Below are 21428 nucleotides of genomic sequence, written 5' to 3' on the forward strand. Positions count from 1 at the left end.
ACAACAAAGAATCCAGCAGTCAAGAAAAAAATAAAAATGATGTAGACTTGACAGAAGAATGAAAGACCTAGAAAAGGTTTTCAAAAGTAATAACAATTCTAAAAGAGAAAAGCATGAACTATGGATATAACATCCTCGATTGACTGGTTGCACAGCAGTTTAGTGCTCAAATACTAAATGCAGCTCCCTTTCATGTCTAGATGTCATTTCATTTTCTTGAGCTGGTTGCCAATATTAAAGTTTTCATTCCTAACTTAAGGAAACAGTCCAAGATTTTATAAAGAACTCTGCCATGGTTGCTGACTGAAACATTGGGACAAAATTATGGGTAGAGACAACTGTCAAACGGACTTTGTCAAAGAGTAAAAATTAAAATCATAACACATTCATTCACATCACCGTAAGGCCATGCTAACTTCTCCAACTTAACATTGGTCCCATGGATGATGTTATCCATGCCATGTTTCATCTATATAGAAAGTTAAAATCGTGAAAGGAAACATGAGAACAATGTCATGATCCCAGTGCAGGTTTTTGAGCTGCACACCTGGGGTTAATGTCTGGAGCTCGGTGCAGGTTTTGACCTGCACACCGGGGGTTAATGATTGTGGCCTCTTTCTGGTTCTGGGAGAGCTTCTTAAACCCCTGGGAAGCTTCAATCCCTGCCAGTTATACTTTTGCCTTTGGCCAAGTGTGCTGACCCCTGTGTGCCTGTTTGTTGCTATAGCTTGTTTATATGGTTCTGACCCGGTTCGTTTTCCCATTGTGAGTTTGCCTGCTGATTCTGTACTGCGTATTGTCTCTGTGTATGACTCATTGCCTGTGACCTGACTACTCTCTGCTCGCCCCTCTTGTACCTTACAGCTATTTCTGTGTGTTGACTCATTGGCCAAGTCTGACTATTCTCTCTGTCTATGCCCCTTGGTAACTTTGTCTCGCAGTTACCCTGCTAGGAGTTCTCTTGCAGCTCCTTGCTCTCTGGAGTTTCGGCCACGCCCCCAGCAGTCACGTGCTTCAGGTCCTGCGGCTCTGAAGTACGCATCTACTCGGCTGCTGCCCGCTCCATAGGTATCTTTGAGCACTGTTCGCTTTACTCAGGACACGCGCACTGGCTCAGTGAGCAAGTTCAGTGCGGTGTTCCTGACAAACAATATCTACCACCTGGGACCGAAGATATCCTGAAAGTTATTGATCTCATATAATTCTATCATACCTAGCAAATCCCACAACCAGCCCCTATATGAGCTCATCAAGGGGAGGTATGAGGGCGTAACCACAAGCTAATAAAAATTTGAGTTTGCGTTTCTGTTGTTCATTTCTGGAAGGCATAGCTTACTGTGAGAGTGTTCCATTTTCCTAATCAGAATGCTTCCCTTCATAAAGATAGGAGCCATTCCGGCAACATCAGGTTTAGTAGCTTTCTTTCGTTATTCCTTTTTATGTAATGTAATTTGTGATGCAGTGACCCCTGTTACAGCTAGGGGCGCTGTGTGTGTGCTTCAGGATGCGCTTGGAGGCATAATTATAATGGTGAATTAGTGACTGGCATTATTGTAAACGGCCGGTTTGTGTCGCAGAGGTTCTCTGCGCTGTAAGCCCAAAATTATATGGTTATGCTGGGACTTATAGTTCCACAAGTGTTTGTTGTGTTTACTTATAAGGGGGGCTTATAGGGATAGTCAGAGAGCTGGGCGGGGATTGACTAAACACACATACACCGCCCATCCATGGGGGGTGGTTAGAACTGCTGTATATAATGTGACTGAGGTCTGGTCACATGGTAAGAGTGTATGGACCTGAATGGTTCAGACTGCTAGGTCCTGGAAGGTCTGTGTTGGAAGGTCCCGGGTGGGGATGAACCTCCTGAAGAGCACGCGGTGAGACCTTGGACCTGGTGGCCTGGGTGTTGGACGAACGTCCTGAATAGCACCTGGACAGGCCACGTGTGTGGAGAGCCTGGGATGTCCCTACACTGAGAAAGATGCCATCCTGTTGAGGACCTTGGACTGAAGAGGAGTCAGCCTATGGAGCAGGAGCGCCTGAGAGGTAACCCCAGGTATGGGGAAAGAACTATGTGCACTGATAAAGGACAGTTACTGAACTGTTCGGTCACCTGATGATTCGAGAGAGACAGGCGTGACTAGTGAATGCTTTGTAAAGCCATACGTGATGAAGTAATGTGTAAGGCTACTTTCACACTAGCGTCGTGTGACGTACGTCGCAATGTGCCGTTTTGGAGAAAACACGCATCCTGCAAAGTTGACCGCAGGATGCGTTTTTTCTCCATAGACTTGTATTAGCGACGCATTGCGACGTATGGCCACACATCGCATCCATCGTGCGACGGATGCGTCGTGTTTTGGCGGCTGCGACGCACACAAAAACATTACATGTAACTTTTTTTGTGCGTCGTGTCCGCCATTTTCGACTACGCATGCGCAGCCGAAACTCCGCCCCCTCCTCCTTGGACATTACAATGGGGCAGCGGATGCGTTGAAAAACTGCATCCGCTGCCCCCGTTGTGCAAATCTTTCACAATGTGCGTCGGTAATGTAACGGGCTAAGCGTCACTCTGTCACTCTTTCCGAAGCCTCCAGACAGAGTGACGCACGCCCCCAAGAGATCGCGGAAGATGCACCCCCCCACTGGCACGACACCTTACCGATTCGGTGTGGCGGCAGAGTCTTGCTATGATGACAGGAGAGGGCGGGTTGTTGCTCTGGAAGTGGCGCATGCACAGTCCGCAGTGTGTCTTTAAGACAATGGCGCCGGAAAGAGAGGAATGCGCAGGTGCCAATTCCGGAGCAACAACCCGCCCTCTCCTGTCATCACAGCACGCACAAAAGATTACCGGGGTATTCGCCGTGAAGTCAGGAGACGGTGGGTTGTGGCGCCGAAATCGGGTGCCAATTACGGCCGCACAATCCCACACTCCTCAGACCTGGATCGGGGGATGAGGGAGTACCATGCATACCAGGATAGGGGATGAGGGGACCAAGCATACCAGGATAGGGGGGTGAGAGGACCATGCATACCAGGATAGGGGGGTGTTGTTAATTCACTTTCTGGTCTACCTCTGGTTGCCGGTGAGGGTGGTGGAGCTGGTTGTATTGACAGGGGAGTTGTTAGTTCTCTTTCCGGGCTCCCTCTGGTGGTTGCAGGAGGTAATGAAGCTGATCTAATTAACAGAGACCTGCCACCTGATAATGAGGACGACGATTGGACATCTGGCGTCTCTGACTGGATTTAAGACAGCCGACTCCCTCTATCCCTGCTGGTGATTTTTCCTGCCTCCTGAGGTCTTAGTTTCCAGTTCAGTCCCTGCATTCTCAAGCTACGTGTTCTTTGCTATTGTTCACATTTGATCTGGTTTTGTGTGGTCAGCCAGCCCCGGCTGGGGCTGTGCTGAATTTCCTTCCTTATGTTACTGTTTGTGCCAGTTTGCTTTTTGTCCCTTATTAGATTGGCCTCTTTTTGCTCTGTTTTCAGAATATGCCAGAGTGCTGATATAGTGGGTGAAGTCTAGTGACTTCAGGGCTTTTTTTGCTATCAGAAGTGTTGGACATTTTTGCAGGGTTTTTTGGCGTGATTGCAGACAGTATCTTTCCTTTCCTGTCCTTTCTAGTTAGTGTTGGCCTCATCATTTGCTCAGCCTATTTTCCTACCTGTGTTTGTGTTTTCATCTTGTCTCACCGACAATATATGTTTGGGGGCTATCTATTCCTTTGGGGTCTGCTCTGGGGCAGTTTAGATTTCCCCTTTTCTTGCTTTAGGCTTATTTAGTCCTCCGGCTGTGTCGAGGCATCTAGAATCATCGTAGGTACGCTCCATGGCTACTGCTAGTTGTGTGGATAGGATCAGGGGTCTGCAATCCGCTTAGTTACCAACATCTCTAGTTTTCTGTGGCTTAGCTTGGTCTTGTTTTCCTCCTCGGTGACCCAATCATAACAGGGGGGATGAGGGGTACCATGCATACCAGGATAGGGGGTGAGAGGACCATGCATACCAGGATAGAGATGAGGAAGCACCATGCATACCAGGATTGGGGGATGAGGGGTACCCTGCATACCAGGATAGGGGGTGAGGGGACCATACATACCAGGATAGGGATGAGGGAGTACCATGCATACCAGGATTGGGGGATGAGAGGTACCATGCATACCAAGATAGGGGGTGAGGGGATCATGCATACCAGGATAAGGATGAGGGAGTACCATGCATACCAGGATTGAGGGGTGAGGGGACCATGCTTACCAGGATAGGGATGAGGGAGTACCATGCATACCAGGATTGGGGGGTGAGAGGACCATGCATACCAGGATTGGGGGATGAGGGGTACCATGCATACCAGGATTGGGGGATGAGAGGACCATGCATACCAGGATAAGGGGTGAGGGGGCCATGCATACCAGGATAGGGGGTGAGGGGACCATACATACCAGGATTGGGGGATGAGGGTACCATGCATACCAGGATAGGGGGTGAGAGGACCATGCATACCAGGATTGGGGGATGAGGGGATCATGCATACCAGGATAAGGGGTGAGGGGGCCATGCATACCAGGATAAGGGGTGAGGGGACCATACATACCAGGATTGGGGGTGAGAGGGCCATACTTGCCAGGATTGGGGGTGAGGGGACCATGCATACCAGGATAGGGGTGAGGGGACCATGCATATCAGGATTGGGGGGTGAGGGGACCATGCATACCAGGATGAAGAATGGGGTGCCATGCATACCAGGATTGGGGGGGTGAGGGTACCATGCATACCAGGATAGGAATGAGGGGTGCCCTGCATACCAGGATAGGATGGTGGCAGCACATACCAGGATGGGAGACCATATACCAATAAAAATGCTCGCCACCCGGCCGTAGAATGGGTTCATAGCTAGTATATATATATATATATATAATAATAATAATAATAATAATAATAATAATAATAATAATAATATAATAATACATTTTATTTCTATAGCGCCAACGTATTCCGCAGCACTTTACATTTCAGAGGGGACTTGTACAGACAATAGACATTACAGCATAACAATAATCACACAGATCATAACAGATACCAAGAGGAATGAGGGCCCTGCTCGCAAGCTTACAATCTATGAGGAAAAAAAGGGAGACACGAAAGGTGGGTGGTAACTGTTGCCCTGATTGAATGGACCAGCCATAATGTTAAGTGTGTAACAGTACAGATGCAGAGGGCTAATGGATGCATAAAGCATGTGGGAACATGATGCGGGGAACCTGGTTATGGTAAAAACTTTTGGCTCTGCCACATAGGGATAGATTAGGTTAATATGTTGAGGCGATAGGCCAGTCTGAATAAATGAGTTTTCAGGGCACGCTTAAAATTGTTGGGATTGAGGACTAATCGTATTGACCTGGGAAGGGCATTCCAAAAAATTGGCGCAGCACGTGTATAGTCTTGGAGACGGGAGTGGGAGGTTCTGATTATTGAGGATGCTAACCTCAGGTCATCAGCAGAACGGAGGGCACGGGTAGGATGGTATACTGAAACAAGGGAGGAGATGTAGGGTGGTGCTGAGCCATGAAGAGCTTTGTGGGTGAGGGTAATAAGTTTGTACTGGATTCTGGAGTGGATGGGTAGCCAGTGTAATGACTGGCACAAGGTAGAGGTATCGGTGTAACGACTGGCGAGGAATATGATCCTGGCAGCATTCAAGACAGATTGGAGGGGGGAGAGTTTGGTAAGAGGGAGACCGATTAGAAGAGAGTTACAATAGTTGAGACGAGAATGAATAAGAGAAACAGTAAGAGTTTTTGCGGAGTCAAAAGTAAGAAAAAGTCGAATTCTAGAAATGTTTTTGAGGTGCAGATAACAAGAGCGAGCCAGTGATCGTATGTGGGGGACAAAGGAAAGCTTGGAGTCAAGTATGACCCCAAGACAGCGGGCATGTTGCTGGGGAGTAATAGTGGAACCACACACGGAAATGGCAATGTCGGGTATAGGTACATTAGTAGCGGGAGGAAACACAAGGAGTTCAGTCTTTGACAGGTTCAGTTTCAGATAAAGTGAGGACATGATGTTAGACACAGCGTTTAGACAATCGCCGGTGTTTTCTAGAAAGGCTGGCGTGATGTCAGGAGAAGAAGTGTATAATTGGGTGTCGTCAGCATAGAGATGGTACTGGAAACCAAATCTACTGATTGTTTGACCAATAGGGGCAGTATACAAAGAGAAGAGGAGGGGGCCTAGGACTGATCCTTGAGGAACCCCAACAGTAAGGGGAAGATGAGAGGAGGAGGAGGAGCCAGCAAAAGATACAGTAAAAGAGCGGTCAGAGAGATAGGAGGAGAACCAGGAGAGAACGGTGTCCTTGAGGCCAATGGAATGTAGCATAGTGAGGAGGAGCTGATGATCCACAGTGTCGAATGCTGCAGAGAGATCCAAGAGAATTAGCATGGAGTAATGACCATTTGATTTAGCTGTTAGTAGATCATTAGAGACTTTAATGAGGGCAGTTTCAGTAGAGTGTAAAGAGCGGAAACCAGATTGGAGAGGGTCGAGAAGAGAGTTATCAAAGAGATAGTGGATAAGACAGGAGTGGACCAGGCGTTCCAGGAGTTTAGAGATGAAGGAAAGATTAGAGACAGGTCTATAGTTAGCGGCACAGTTTTGGTCGAGGGATGGTTTTTTAAGTTGTGGATGTATGACGGCATGCTTAAATGAGGAGGGAAAGACACCAGAAGAGAGAGAGAGAGGTTAAATATTTTAGTTAGGTGAGGGATGACAGCAGGGGAAAGGGGCTGGAGTAGATGTGACGGAAATGAGTCACTGTTGGGCGAGAAGATGCAAGGAGCCTGCTTTTATATATATATATATGTATATATATATATATATATATATATATATATATATATATACACAGCTCTGGCAAAAATTAAGAGACCACTGCACAGTTTTACATAGATCAGCTTCTCTACATGTCTGCCAGCCATTCCGTTCCAATGTTAGTTGAATCCCAACCAGAGTACACATCATTCTACTTAATGTGGTTCTGATTAGGTGATCACTTGAACCAAATGTTATTTAACAAAAGAAAGTATAAAAGACCCTGCTGTGGTGTTCACAATCCTCTTGCAATAGGACAAGCTGGATGGCAAAACAAGGGCTAGTAATATTCCAAAAGTAATAGGAAACAAAAAATAACTTTGACCATGCCAAAGCAGTTGAAAAGAAAAGTCTTGAGTGAGGAAAAGAAGGGCTCAATTCTGGCTTTAGTAGCAGAGGGATACAGTGAGCATCATGTTGCCTCCATCCTTAAAATTTCTAAGTCAGCAGTCCATTACAACAAGGTCAAGCAGCAGACATTGGGGACAACAAAGCTACAGACCAGCAGAAGGTGAAAACGACTCTCCACTGACCAGGATGATCGTCCTCTTATTCGAATGTCACTCAGCAACCGCAGGATGACAGCAAGTGACCTACAAAAGGAATGGCAAATGGCCGCTGGGGTGAAGTGCACAGCAAGAACAGTTCATAACAGGCTCCTAGAGGCAAGCCTCAAGTAATGTAAAGCTATGAAAAAGCCTTTCATCAATGAGAAGCAAAGGAGAGCCAGGCTTAAGTTTGCCAAAGACCATAAGGATTGGACCATAGGGTACTGGAGTAAGCTAATCTTCTCTGATGAGTCTAATTTTCAGCTTTGCCCAACACCTGGTCATCTAATGCAGTGTTCCCTAACTCCAGTCCTCAAGGCCCACCAACAGGTCATGTTTTCAAGATTTCCTTTGTATTGCACAGGTGATGCAATTATCACCTGTGCAATACTAAGGAAATCCTGAAAACATGACCTGTTGGTGGGCCTTGAGGACTGGAGTTGGGGAACCCTGGTCTAATGGTTAGACGGAGACCTGGAGAGGTATACGAGCCACAGTGTCTTTCACCCACTGTGAAATTTCGTGGAGAATCTGTGATGATCTGGGGATGCTTCAGAAAGGCTGGAATTGGGCAGGTTAATCTTTGCGAAGGACGTATGACTCAAGCCCCATACAAGGTTATCCTGGAGAAAACAGTTGATTCCTTCTGCTCAGGCAATGTTCCCCAACTCTGAAGACTGGTTTTTCCAGCAGGACAATGTGCCATGCCACACAGCTAGGTCAATCCATGTGTGGATGAAGGACCGCCACATCAAATCCCTGTCATGGCCAGCCCAATCTCCAGATCTGAACCCCATTGAAAACCTCTGGAATGTAATCAATAGGAAGATGGATAGTCACAAGCCATCAAACAAAGAAGAACGGCTTACATTTTTGTACCAGGAGTGGCATAAGGTCACTCAAAAGCAGTGTGAAAGACTGGTGGAAAACATGCCAAGACGCATGAAAGCTGTATTAAAATTCATGGTTATTCCACCAAATATTTATTTCTGAACTCTTCCTGAGTTAAAATATTAGTATTGTTGTTTCTAAATGATTATGAACTTGTTTTCTTAGTATTATTTGAGGTCTGCAAGCACTGCATTTTTTTTGCTATTTTGACCATTTCTCATTTTTTTTAAATAAATACAAAATTTAGTGCTCGGAATTTCTAAGACATGCTGTCAGTAGTTTGTAGAATAAAAGATAAAAGAGCATTTTACATTTTACTCAAAAGTATACCTATAAAGAGAAAAATCAAACAAACTGAAAATTTTGCAGTGGTCTTTTAATTTTTGCCAGAGCTGTGTATATATATATATATATATATATATATATATATATATATATATACACTCACTGGCCACTTTATTAGGTACACCTGTCCAACTGTGTGTTAAGACTTAATTTCTAATCAGCCAATCACATGGCGGCAACTCAGTGCATTTAGGCATGTAGACATGGTCAAGACAATCTCCTGCAGTTCAAACCGAGCATCAGTATGGGGAAGAAAGGTGATTTGAGTGCCTTTGAACGTGGCATGATTGTTGGTGCCAGAAGGGCTGGTCTGAGTATTTCAGAAACTGCTGATCTACTGGGATTTTCACGCACAACCATCTCTAGGGTTTACAGAGAATGGTCCGAAAAAGAAAAAAAATCCAGTGAGCGGCAGTTCTGTGGCCGGAAATGCCTTGTTGATGCCAGAGGTCAGAGGAGAATGGGCAGACTGGTTCGAGCTGATAGAAAGGCAACAGTGACTCAAATTGCCACCCGTTACAACCAAGGTAGGCAGAAGAGCATCTCTGAACGCACAGTGCGTCGAACTTTGAGGCAGATGGGCTACAGCAGCAGAAGACCACACTGGGTACCACTCCTCTCAGCTAAGAACAGGAAACTGAGGCTACAATTTGCACAAGCTCATCGAAATTGGACAGTAGAAGATTGGAAAAACGTTGCCTGGTCTGATGAGTCTCGATTTCTGCTGCGACATTCGGATGGTAGGGTCAGAATTTGGCGTAAACAACATGAAAGCATGGATCCATCCTGCCTTGTATCAACGGTTCAGGCTGGTGGTGGTGGTGTCATGGTGTGGGGAATTTTTTCTTGGCACTCTTTGGGCCCCTTGGTACCAATTGAGCATCGTTGCAACGCCACAGCCTACCTGAGTATTGTTGCTGACCATGTCCATCCCTTTATGACCACAATGTACCCAACATCTGATGGCTACTTTCAGCAGGATAATGCGCCATGTCATAAAGCTCGAATCATCTCAGATTGGTTTCTTGAACATGACAATGAGTTCACTGTACTCAAATGGCCTCCTCAGTCACCAGATCTCAATCCAATAGAGCATCTTTGGGATGTGGTGGAACGGGAGATTCGCATCAGGGATGTGCAGCCGACAAATCTGCGCCAACTGTGTGATGCCATCATGTCAATATGGTCCAAAATCTCTGAGGAATGCTTCCAGCACCTTGTTGAATCTCTGCCACGAAGAATTGAGGCAGTTCTGAAGGCAAAAGGGGGTCCAACCCCTTACTAGCATGGTGTACCTAATAAAGTGGCCAGTGAGTGTATATATACACTCACTGGCCACTTTATTAGGTACACCATGCTAGTAACGGGTTGGACCCCCTTTTGCCTTCAGAACTGCCTCAATTCTTCGTGGCAGAGATTCAACAAGGTGCTGGAAGCATTCCTCAGAGATTTTGGACCATATTGACATGATGGCATCACACAGTTGGCGCAGATTTGTCGGCTGCACATCCCTGATGCGAATCTCCCGTTCCACCACATCCCAAAGATGCTCTATTGGATTGAGATCTGGTGACTGAGGAGGCCATTTGAGTACAGTGAACTCATTGTCATGTTCAAGAAACCAATCTGAGATGATTCGAGCTTTATGACATGGCGCATTATCCTGCTGAAAGTAGCCATCAGATGTTGGGTACATTGTGGTCATAAAGGGATGGACATGGTCAGCAACAATACTCAGGTAGGCTGTGGCGTTGCAACGATGCTCAATTGGTACCAAGGGGCCCAAAGAGTGCCAAGAAAAAATTCCCCACACCATGACACCACCACCACCAGCCTGAACCGTTGATACAAGGCAGGATGGATCCATGCTTTCATGTTGTTTACGCCAAATTCTGACCCTACCATCCGAATGTCGCAGCAGAAATCGAGACTCATCAGACCAGGCAACGTTTTTCCAATCTTCTACTGTCCAATTTCGATGAGCTTGTGCAAATTGTAGCCTCAGTTTCCTGTTCTTAGCTGAGAGGAGTGGTACCCAGTGTGGTCTTCTGCTGCTGTAGCCCATCTGCCTCAATGTTCGACGCACTGTGCGTTCAGAGATGCTCTTTCTACCTTGGTTGTAACGGGTGGCAATTTGAGTCACTGTTGCCTTTCTATCAGCTCGAACCAGTCTGCCCATTCTCCTCTGACCTCTGGCATCAACAAGGCATTTCCGGCCACAGAACTGCCGCTCACTGGATTTTTTTTCTTTTTCGGACCATTCTCTGTAAACCCTAGAGATGGTTGTGCGTGAAAATCCCAGTAGATCAGCAGTTTCTGAAATACTCAGACCAGCCCTTCTGGCACCAACAATCATGCCACGTTCAAAGGCACTCAAATCACCTTTCTTCCCCATACTGATGCTCGGTTTGAACTGCAGGAGATTGTCTTGACCATGTCTACATGCCTAAATGCACTGAGTTGCCGCCATGTGATTGGCTGATTAGAAATTAAGTCTTAACACACAGTTGGACAGGTGTACCTAATAAAGTGGCCAGTGAGTGTATATATATATATATACAGTGGGGCAAAAAAGTATTTAGTCAGTCAGCAATAGTGCAAGTTCCACCACTTAAAAAGATGAGAGGCGTCTGTAATTTACATCATAGGTAGACCTCAACTATGGGAGACAAACTGAGAAAAAAAAATCCAGAAAATCACATTGTCTGTTTTTTTTTTCATTTTATTTGCATATTATGGTGGAAAATAAGTATTTGGTCAGAAACAAGCAATCAAGATTTCTGGCTCTCACAGACCTGTAACTTCTTCTTTAAGAGGCTCCTCTGTCTTCCACTCATTACCTGTAGTAATGGCACCTGTTTAAACTTGTTATCAGTATAAAAAGACACCTGTGCACACCCTCAAACAGTCTGACTCCAAACTCCACTATGGTGAAGACCAAAGAGCTGTCAAAGGACACCAGAAACAAAATTGTAGCCCTGCACCAGGCTGGGAAGACTGAATATGCAATAGCCAACCAGCTTGGAGTGAAGAAATCAACTGTGGGAGCAATAATTAGAAAATGGAAGACATACAAGACCACTGATAATCTCCCTCAATCTGGTGCTCCACGCAAAATCCCACCCCGTGGGGTCAGAATGATCACAAGAACGGTGAGCAAAAATCCCAGAACCACGCGGGGGGACCTAGTGAATGAACTGCAGAGAGCTGGGACCAATGTAACAAGGCCTACCATAAGTAACACACTACGCCACCATGGACTCAGATCCTGCAGTGCCAGACGTGTCCCACTGCTTAAGCCTGTACATGTCCGGGCCCATCTGAAGTTTGCTAGAGAGCATTTGGATGATCCAGAGGAGTTTTGGGAGAATGTCCTATGGTCTGATGAAACCAAACTGGAACTGTTTGGTAGAAACACAACTTGTCGTGTTTGGAGGAAAAAGAATACTGAGTTGCATCCATCAAACACCATACCTACTGTAAAGCATGGTGGTGGAAACATCATGCTTTGGGGCTGTTTCTCTGCAAAGGGGCCAGGACGACTGATCCGGGTACATGAAAGAATGAATGGGGCCATGTATCGTGAGATTTTGAGTGCAAACCTCCTTCCATCAGCAAGGGCATTGATGATGAAACGTGGCTGGGTCTTTCAACATGACAATGATCTAAAGCACACCGCCAGGGCAACGAAGGAGGGGCTTCGTAAGAAGCATTTCAAGGTCCTGGAGTGGCCTAGCCAATCTCCAGATCTCAACCCTATAGAAAACCTTTGGAGGGAGTTGAAAGTCCGTGTTGCCAAGCGAAAAGCCAAAAACATCACTGCTCTAGAGGAGATCTGCATGGAGGAATGGGCCAACATACCAACAACAGTGTGTGGCAACCTTGTGAAGACTTACAGAAAACGTTTGACCTCTGTCATTGCCAACAAAGGATATATCACAAAGTATTGAGATGAAATTTTGTTTCTGACCAAATACTTATTTTCCACCATAATATGCAAATAAAATGAAAAAAAACCAGACAATGTGATTTTCTGGATTTTTTTTTCTCAGTTTGTCTCCCATAGTTGAGGTCTACCTATGATGTAAATTACAGACGCCTCTCATCTTTTTAAGTGGTGGAACTTGCACTATTGCTGACTGACTAAATACTTTTTTGCCCCACTGTATATAAACACACTGCTCAAAAGAATAAAGGGGACACTAAAATACCACATCCTAGATATCTCTAAATGAAATATTCCAGTTGCAAATTTTTATTCATTGCATAGTGGAATGTGTTCAGATCAATAAAACATAACAATTATCAATGTAGATCAAAATGAATATCCCATGGAGGTCTGGATTTAGAAAGATACTCGAAATCAAAGTGGAAAGTCAAATTACAGGCTGATCCAACTGCAGTGGAAATGCCTCATGACAAGGAAAAATGCTCAGTATTGTGTGTGGCCTCCACGTGCCTGTATGACCTCCCTACTGTACAACGCTTGGGCATGCTCCAGATGAGGTGGCTGATGATCTCCTGAGGGATCTCTTCCCAGACCTTTACTAAAGCATCTGCCAAGTCCTGAACAGTCTGTGGTGCAACGTGACGTTGGTGGATGGAGCGAGACATGATGTCCCAGATGTGCTCAATCGGATTCAGGTCTGGGGAACGGGCGGGCAGTCCATAGCTTCATTGCCTTCATCTTGCAGGAACTGCTGACACACTCCAGTCACATGAGGTCTGGCATTGTCCTGCATTAGGAGGAACCCAGGGCTAACCGCACCAGCATATGGTCTCACAAGGGGTCTGAGGATCTCATCTTGGTACCTAATGGCAGTCAGGCTACCCGCTGTGCGGCCCTCCAAAGAAATGCCATCCCACACCATTACTGGCACACTGCCAAACCGGTCATGCTGAAGGATGTTGCAGGCAGCAGATCACTCTCCACGGCGTCTCCAGACTCTGTCACATCTGTCACAAGTGCTCAGTGTGAACCAGCTTGCATCTGTGAAGAGCACAAGGCGCCAGTGGCGAATTTGCCAATCCTGGTGTTCTGTGGCAATTGCCAAGCATCCTGCACGGTGTTAGGCTGTGAGCACAACCCCCATCTGTGGACGTCGGGCCCTCAGACCATCCTCATGGAGTTGGTTTCTAACCGTTTGTGCAGACACATGCACATTTGTGGCCTGCTGGAGGTCATTTTGCAGGGCTCTGGCAGTGCTCCTCCTGTTCCTCCTTGCATAAAGGTGGAGGTAGCGGTCCTGTTGCTGGGTTATTGCCCTCCTACAGCCCCCTCCACGTCTCCTGGTGTACTGGCCTGTCTACTGGCAGCGCCTCCAGCCTCTGGACACGACGCTGACAGACACAGCAAACTTTCCTGCCACAGCTCGCATTGATGTACCATCGTGGATGAGCTGCACTACCTGAGCCACTTGTGTGGGTTGTAGAGTCCGTCTCATGCTACCACAAGTGTGAAAGCACAACCAACATTCAAAAGTGACCAAAACATCAGCCAGAAAGCATTGGTACTGAGACGTGGTCTGTGGTCCCCACCTGCAGAACCACTACTTAATTGAGGGTGTCTTGATAATTGCCAATCATTTCCATCTGTTGTCTATTCCATTTGCACATCAGCATGTGAAATTGATTGTCAATCAGTTTGATGTCACAGAAGTTTGATTTACTTGGAGTTATATTCTCTAAGTTTTTTCTTTATTTTTTTGAGCAGTATATATATATATTGTGGGGAATAGATAGCTCAGCTGGGATCTTTGCTTTGGCACAAGCGTGTGGCTATGAAGTCACTTCAGCAGACTAGCAAGTTCCACATGAATATTGACACGGCATATTTATTGTGCACACTTGTTATTCAATGTTACACATGCCAAACATGAAATAAAACATCTAAGGCCGTCTGGCCACTAACTAACAATAGCAGGCTAACTACAAAATAAACCTATATAACAGCAAACAAGTCCATGTAATCTTACTGTGTCAGCTCCCAGCTCAGCAGATGAGATAGACTGAGAGATCCCAGCTCCTCCTGATTATATCAGCTGGACCAGTCAGGAAACCAAAACCTGGATTGAATAAGTGGAGGGGGAACTACCAGTCCTTTCCATGCTGATCACTAAGGAAACCAGGACTGGATTACAGTGAAATAAACTGGCTTCATCATCAGTACAGGGAGACATATGAAATGAAACGGGGAGAAATATACCTGTTTTCTAGTACCTCTCCCCTTGGCACCTCACAATATATATATATATACATACAATATATACACAGGGTCGGCCATTTATATGGATACACCTAAATAAAATGGGAATGGTTGGTGATATCCACTTCCTGTTTGTGACACATTAGTGTATGGGAGGGGGAAAGCTTTTCAAGATGGGTGGTGACCATTGCGGCCATTTTGAAGTTGGCCATTTTGGATCCAACATTATTTTTTTTAAAAAGAGAAGAGGGTCATGTGGCACATCAAACTTATTGAGAATTTCACAAGAAAAACAATGGTGTGCTTGGATTTAACATAACTTTATTCTTTCATGAGTTATTTACAAGTTTCTTTTTGTTTACAGCCATTGACATGTTGCAGAGGTTAACGTGTGAGGAGCGGACATAAATTGTGTTGTTGTCTGGTGAACGCAGTACCCGGGTCATTGCAGCAGATTTCAATGCAAGACACCCTACTCTAGAAAACTGTCACCATTCCCATTTTATTTAGGTGTATATATATACCGTATATACTCGTGTATAAGCTGTCCCCCTAATTTTGCCACAAAAAAACTGGGAAAACTTATTGACTCATGTATAAGCCGAGGATGGTGCTGCACAAGGGTTAATGGTGGTCCAAGAAGATGCTCCATAGATAAATACCCCCCATAAAATGCTGCACAAGGGTTAATGGTGGCCCATTAAGATGCTCTATAGATAAAAACTTCCCATATATTGCTGCACAAGGGTTAATGATGGCCCAAGAAGATGCTCCATAGATAAAAAAAAAAACCCATATGCTGCTGCACAAGGGTTAATGGTGGCCCAAGAAGATGCTCCATAGATAAAAAAAAAAAAAAACATATATTGCTGCACAAGAGTTAATGGTGGCCCAAGAAGATGCTCCATAGATAAAAAAATATATATATGTTGCTGCACAAGGGTTAATGGTGGCCCAAGAAGATGATCCATAGATTACAAAAAAACATATATTGCTGCACAAGGGTTAATAGTGGCCCAAGAAGATGCTCCATAGCTAAATACCCCCCATATATTGCTGCACAAGGGTTAATGCTGGCTCAAGAAGATGCTCCATAAATACCCCCCATGTGCTGCTGCCGCTGCTGCAATAAAAAAAAAATGACATACTCACCTCTCGTCGCTGGGAGCCAGGTGCCGGTGTCGCCGCTTGCTCAGACCCCCGGCATTGGCGATATTTACTGGTCCCCGATCCATAGCTGAGCACCGCTGTGTCTCCCAGGTCTCTGCAGTGACGTTCAGCAGAGGGCGCGCACTGACTACATCATCGCGCCCTCTGCTGAACGTCACAGCCAGAGGACCGGGGAGTCAGAGCGGTGCACAGCGATGGAACGGGGACAGGTGAATATTGCTCTGCCCCCCGTCATACTCACCCCCTCCTGGCACATGGTCTTCTCTGCAGCCCCTGCTTCTCCCTCGGTTGTCTTCTTCTTGCGTTCAGCGGTCATGTGGTTCTGCTTATTAAAGTCATGAATATGCACATATTCATGACTTTAATGATAGGTACCACGTAGCCCTGAACACAGGCGCAGGAGAACTACGGAGAAGCAGGGGCTGCAGAGACGTGCCAGGAGGGGGTGAGTATGGTCTCTGACACCCCCGCTACCCCTCCCCCGCCGACCCCAGGTATATGACTTGCGTATAAGCCGAGAGGGGGACTTTCAGCCCCCAAAAAAAGGGCTGAAAATCTCGGCTTATACACGAGTATATATGGTAAATGGCCCACCCAAAAAAGTTTGCCTCATCACTGAACATAATGTTCTGTGTAAACTGAGGGTCCTGTTCCAATTTTTGTTTTGCCCATTCTGCAAATTCAGAGCGTCGATCTGGGTCACCAACCATTTCCATTTTATCTAGGTGTATCCATATTAATGGCCCACCCTGTATATATATATATATATATATATATATATATCTCATGTATTGGAATTGATGGCGTATATACCATATGTTCATTGTGAGTTCCCCAATAACTGGCCCAGCAGTGGAAGCATCAGCTGTGGCCTCGTCCATCACCTATTGGTCAATTGTGTAATTGTGCTGACGAATGAAGGCAACAGAGTTGCGTCCCCTGACAAACTGGTGACAGTGGTGAGATCTGTGCCACCACCCGCAGTGTTCTCCTTGAGAGACTTGGCTTATGTTACCTTAACCATTTGGGCATACTATGTTAGTAAATAATTTAACTGTTAGGCTATGTGCCCACGTTGCAGAAATGCTGCAGAATTATACGCAGAATTTCCGCAACTCCCTGCCGCTTGACAAGTGTGACCAACGTTTTACTATTGATGCTGCCTATGAAGCATCAATAGTAAAAGATAGAATGTTTAAAATAATAAAAATGATAAAAAAATAGAGATATAATTACCCTCTGTCAGTCCCTGGAGTTGTCCCGGTCCTCATTGACGCTGGTGGCAACTTCTGTTCCCAGGGATGCATTGCGTGAATGACCTCTGATGACGTACGGTCTCGCAGCAAATGGCCACTTCTGACCTAGTGACTGGTCCTCTTTAAAGGGGGTTAAGGAACAACAGGAACCCTCACTGATGCTGAAAGCAGGCAGTTTTTCATCAATTACAATCATGAGGACTACAATTTAAAATACCTGATAAAGGCCTCATGGAGGTCGAAACGTTGTATCTGTTGATGGCATCAGTTCTACATGGAAGTTTTCATAAAGTACAATTGTGGAAAAGAAACTGACCACATGTCATCCTCTGAACGCATGGATTAAAGCCAGCACAATCTAGGGAATGGATGGAGTCTCATGCAATGTACAGACTGTTGGCAACCTTGGAAAGGAGGTAAACGGGAAAGTATCTGGTTAGAGTGCAAAGTAAAAGGCTACCATGCAATTCCTTTCTAGCTTTTTGGATTCTAAATAAAGGGGATCTGGTTTGGCTAATTTGGGTTGGTTTTGTAACTCGTGAAAGTCAGCAATTATGCAAAATATATTCGACATTGGCCACCATTCCAAAAATAAAGTAGTTTACAAAAACTCTCATTTGTTTGTATTATAATACATAAAAGTTTCAGAAGCAACAAAAAAAATGTTGTGTTGTGCCAAGATACAATGCTACAAAGTATTCGATACCCAATCAGCCACACCATGCATCACGTCATATGTTGACCAGAGTGGTACGAAGCTCACCACCATTGGAGGTATGTCCCTTGCAGTGAACATGCATCCTAATCTGGTAAGTATGAAGGACCAATATACCTAAGTGTGCAATACATAGTAATTTGAGGCTGTCCACACTTTTGTTGGACTCTTTACTTTCAATGTATCTTTTAATGACATTCTGGAGTATTAGATGATTCAGGCTCTTTGCTAATAAGATGCTGAATGGCTCTTGTAGTCAACACAAGGCCCATAAAAATAGTCTGGTGTGGAAGAACTTGACAGACATATTCATATTTCATAAACTGTAGGATATATAGGATTGCTTATAGAGAGAAAGGGCATAGGTGGCAAACATGATTTTTTTTTTAAATTCGTTTATTGAACCAAAGACAGGGTACACAATATGCAAACTGACAATGATGAAAATATCATGTAATACACATACATTTCGCAGAGCATTAATGTCAAACAGTGTATGTATACCAGCTGTACATAGAATAAATCATACCGTCAATTGCCTTACATTAGTCTGTGTGTTATTATTCAAATAAGAAAGCCTACCAAACCTCTAAAACATTACTACTACTACAAAACAACTATGTGCAGCCCCTCGTATGTCTATATAATTAGCTCTTTATCATGCGGTATCTCCGTCCTACAGTGTGAGGTGAGAGGAATTCCACCTCTCCCATATCTTCTCAAATTTATCCGGGCACCCTCTGTTTTGATAGAGTGTACGCTCATATGGTAAAATACAGTTCACCAATTCTATCCAGGCCCTAAGGGAGGGATCCGAACCCCCCATCCACCGCAGTGCCAACACCTTCCGTGCCATGTACAACGTCTCTCGTAAGAAAATTCCCGTATAATGTCCCCATGTCTCATCATCCCACACCCAGACAAACCAATGGCTCAAGGGGACCAGGAATCTGTGCCACGGAGGTTAATAATGACGTTAACTCTTTCCAATAGTGTATTATAATTGGACATTGCCAAATCATGTGGATAAAATCTGCATCGGATGTATGGCATCTCAGACACTCCGAAGATTGAAAACGGCCCATCTTAAAGAGTCGAGTCGGAGTCAAATATGATTGATTTATAATATAAAGTTGAATCATTCTATTGTTAATTGACGGAGACACCTTAGTTGGTGACTCCAGGATTTCCTCCCACTCTTCTCCCTGCGTATCAGGGATGAGCCTTTCCCATTTCCCCTTAACCAAGCATATGGCAGATTCCGTCCCCACCGATAGCATGTGTGTGTACAGAGAGGAGATGAGACCCTGGGGACCCTGTGATTTAAGAATGCCTATCAAGGGTAGAGACGAAATGGCATTATTCATACCGACATATCTCATGTGCGATTGAAGGGCTGATCTTAATTGCAAATATCGGAAGAATTGTGACCTCGGGACATTGCACTTAACTTGTAATTGTTCAAAAGATAATAATGTACCGCATTCATATATATCCCCCATCGTAGAGACATTGCACTGAGGCCAGAATTCCGCAAATGGGTGGGCAAGCAGTGTCGGAAAATAACTGTTATTCCATAAGGGCATATCAGCTATGATATCACTAAATCCAACCACCCTCTTAATCTATCGCCACACTAGTCTTGCCAGACGAAGCATGGGTAGCAGACGTGGAACTTTTACTTTTTCCAGCTCCAAAAACCCCAACGGGCAATCAGCATGTGTGGCATGAAGCAAATGACTCTCAGAATTAGGAAGATGATTACCGGGCATCCACTTATTTATAGCTCTTGCCTGCCCCGCCAGATAATATAGAAAAAAATCCGGTAGTGCTACCCCCCCCCCCCTTTTTTTGGCCTTTGTAGAGTGGATAGCTTAAGTTTTGGCCTAGTTTTCCCCCATATGAAAGACGTAATCTGGGAATTTAAATTAGTGAAAAAAGACTTAGGCACCACCACAGCACTATGTTGGAGAAAATAGCTGATCTTAGGGAGTAGTATCATTTTAATTAAATTAATGCGTCCAGCCACAGACAGCGGTAGTTTGCTCCAAATCGCAAATTTGACTTTAACCATCTCCAGTAATGGATATATATTAAGCTGCAGATCAAGTGTGCTGGATTGAGAAATATGAACACCCAAATATTTAAAATGTGGTACAATAGGCAACAAAGAGTCCCAAGTCGCGGCATCGGGGCATGAGAAAGAGGCATCAGAGCAGACTTCTCCCAATTTATATACAGGCCGGAATACCTACTGAATTCATTTATAGTGGCAATCACTCCTGTCAGCGTCTCCTCCGCCCTATCCATGAATATTATCATATCGTCGGCATATAGGCCTATGGTGTCTACCCGATCTGCTATCTCTATACAAATAATATTAGGAGAAGTTCTCATGCGAATTGCCAAAGCCTCTATTGCAAGAGCAAAGAGGGCCGGGGAGAGGGGACACCCTTAATGAGTCCCCCTATGCAGAGAAAAGGACTCGGAAATGGAACCATTTACAACAACACGGGCTTTAGGTTTCATATACAATGTATTGACCCATTTTAAAAACCTATCTCCAAAACCGTATTTCTGCAAGCATGCGTGGAGGAAAGGCCACTCAAGAGAGTCAAAGGCCTTAGCTGCCTCCAATGACGCCAATGCCCACCTATTATCTGGCATCAGAGAACTATATTGAACCACTGATTGAACCCGTCTGATATTAATGGAGGTGCTTTTCCCAGGCATAAAGCCAGTCTGGTCCGGATGTATAAGTTCCAAAATAATTGAATTCAGCCTAGTAGCCAAAATCTTCGTAAAAATTTTATAATCAATATTTACTAAAGATATGGGGCAATAAGATCCACAGTCCAGAGGGTCCTTCCCTTCTTTCTTAAGCACTATTATATTAGCTTCATAGAAGGACTCCGGCATGACCCCCCCAAATCCCCCGGAACACCGACAACAAAAGTGGCGCTAAAATCTCCAGGTATTTCCTGTACAGCTCAATAGGAAACCCATCCGGCCCAGGGGCTTTCCCAGAGGCCATATCCCTCATGGCATCTTCTATCTCTTCCAAAGTGAATTCAGCGTCCATAAAGGCTCGCTGAGAAGTACTCAATGTGGGAAACGGTATATCTGATAGATAGTCTAGACACCCCTGGCTATCAATGTCATTTTTTGAGCTGTACAGTGAGCTATAATAATCATGGAAACATCCCATTATTTCTTCTGTCGAGGACACCACTGTACCATCTGAGCTGCGGATCTGTAATATTGTGTTAGTTGTATTGTGCTGCCGCACCAAATAGGCCAGAAATTTACTAGACTGGTTCCCTAGTTCAAAGTAGGATTGGCGAGTAAAAAATAATTTACGTTTGGACTTGGAGTCTATATGTTGAGTATATAATCTTTGGACCGTCAACCACTCCACTCTATTACCACTA

At 45.0% G+C, this 21428-nt stretch overlaps 1 protein-coding gene across 4 annotated transcripts in view; it reads right to left on the reverse strand.

The window, feature by feature from the left end:
* Nucleotides 1-21428, reverse strand: part of TMEM121 (transmembrane protein 121) — a 335114-nt gene that overhangs the window by 272444 nt on the left and 41242 nt on the right. Inside the window, exon 2 of one of the 4 annotated variants that reach the window (XM_073566790.1) lies at nucleotides 17500-17686. The exons of 2 other annotated variants lie outside the window; for them this stretch is intronic. The gene's annotated coding sequence lies outside the window, so the exon portion shown is untranslated. Of the gene's footprint in view, nucleotides 1-17262; nucleotides 17434-17499; nucleotides 17687-21428 lie in introns of those variants that run through there. One more of the 4 variants, XM_073566791.1, reaches the window with a different exon arrangement.

This window comes from Dendrobates tinctorius, unplaced genomic scaffold (assembly GCF_039654945.1).
Source record: "Dendrobates tinctorius isolate UK_male_01 unplaced genomic scaffold, ASM3965494v1 ptg000019l, whole genome shotgun sequence".
Lineage (NCBI taxonomy): Eukaryota > Metazoa > Chordata > Amphibia > Anura > Dendrobatidae > Dendrobates > Dendrobates tinctorius.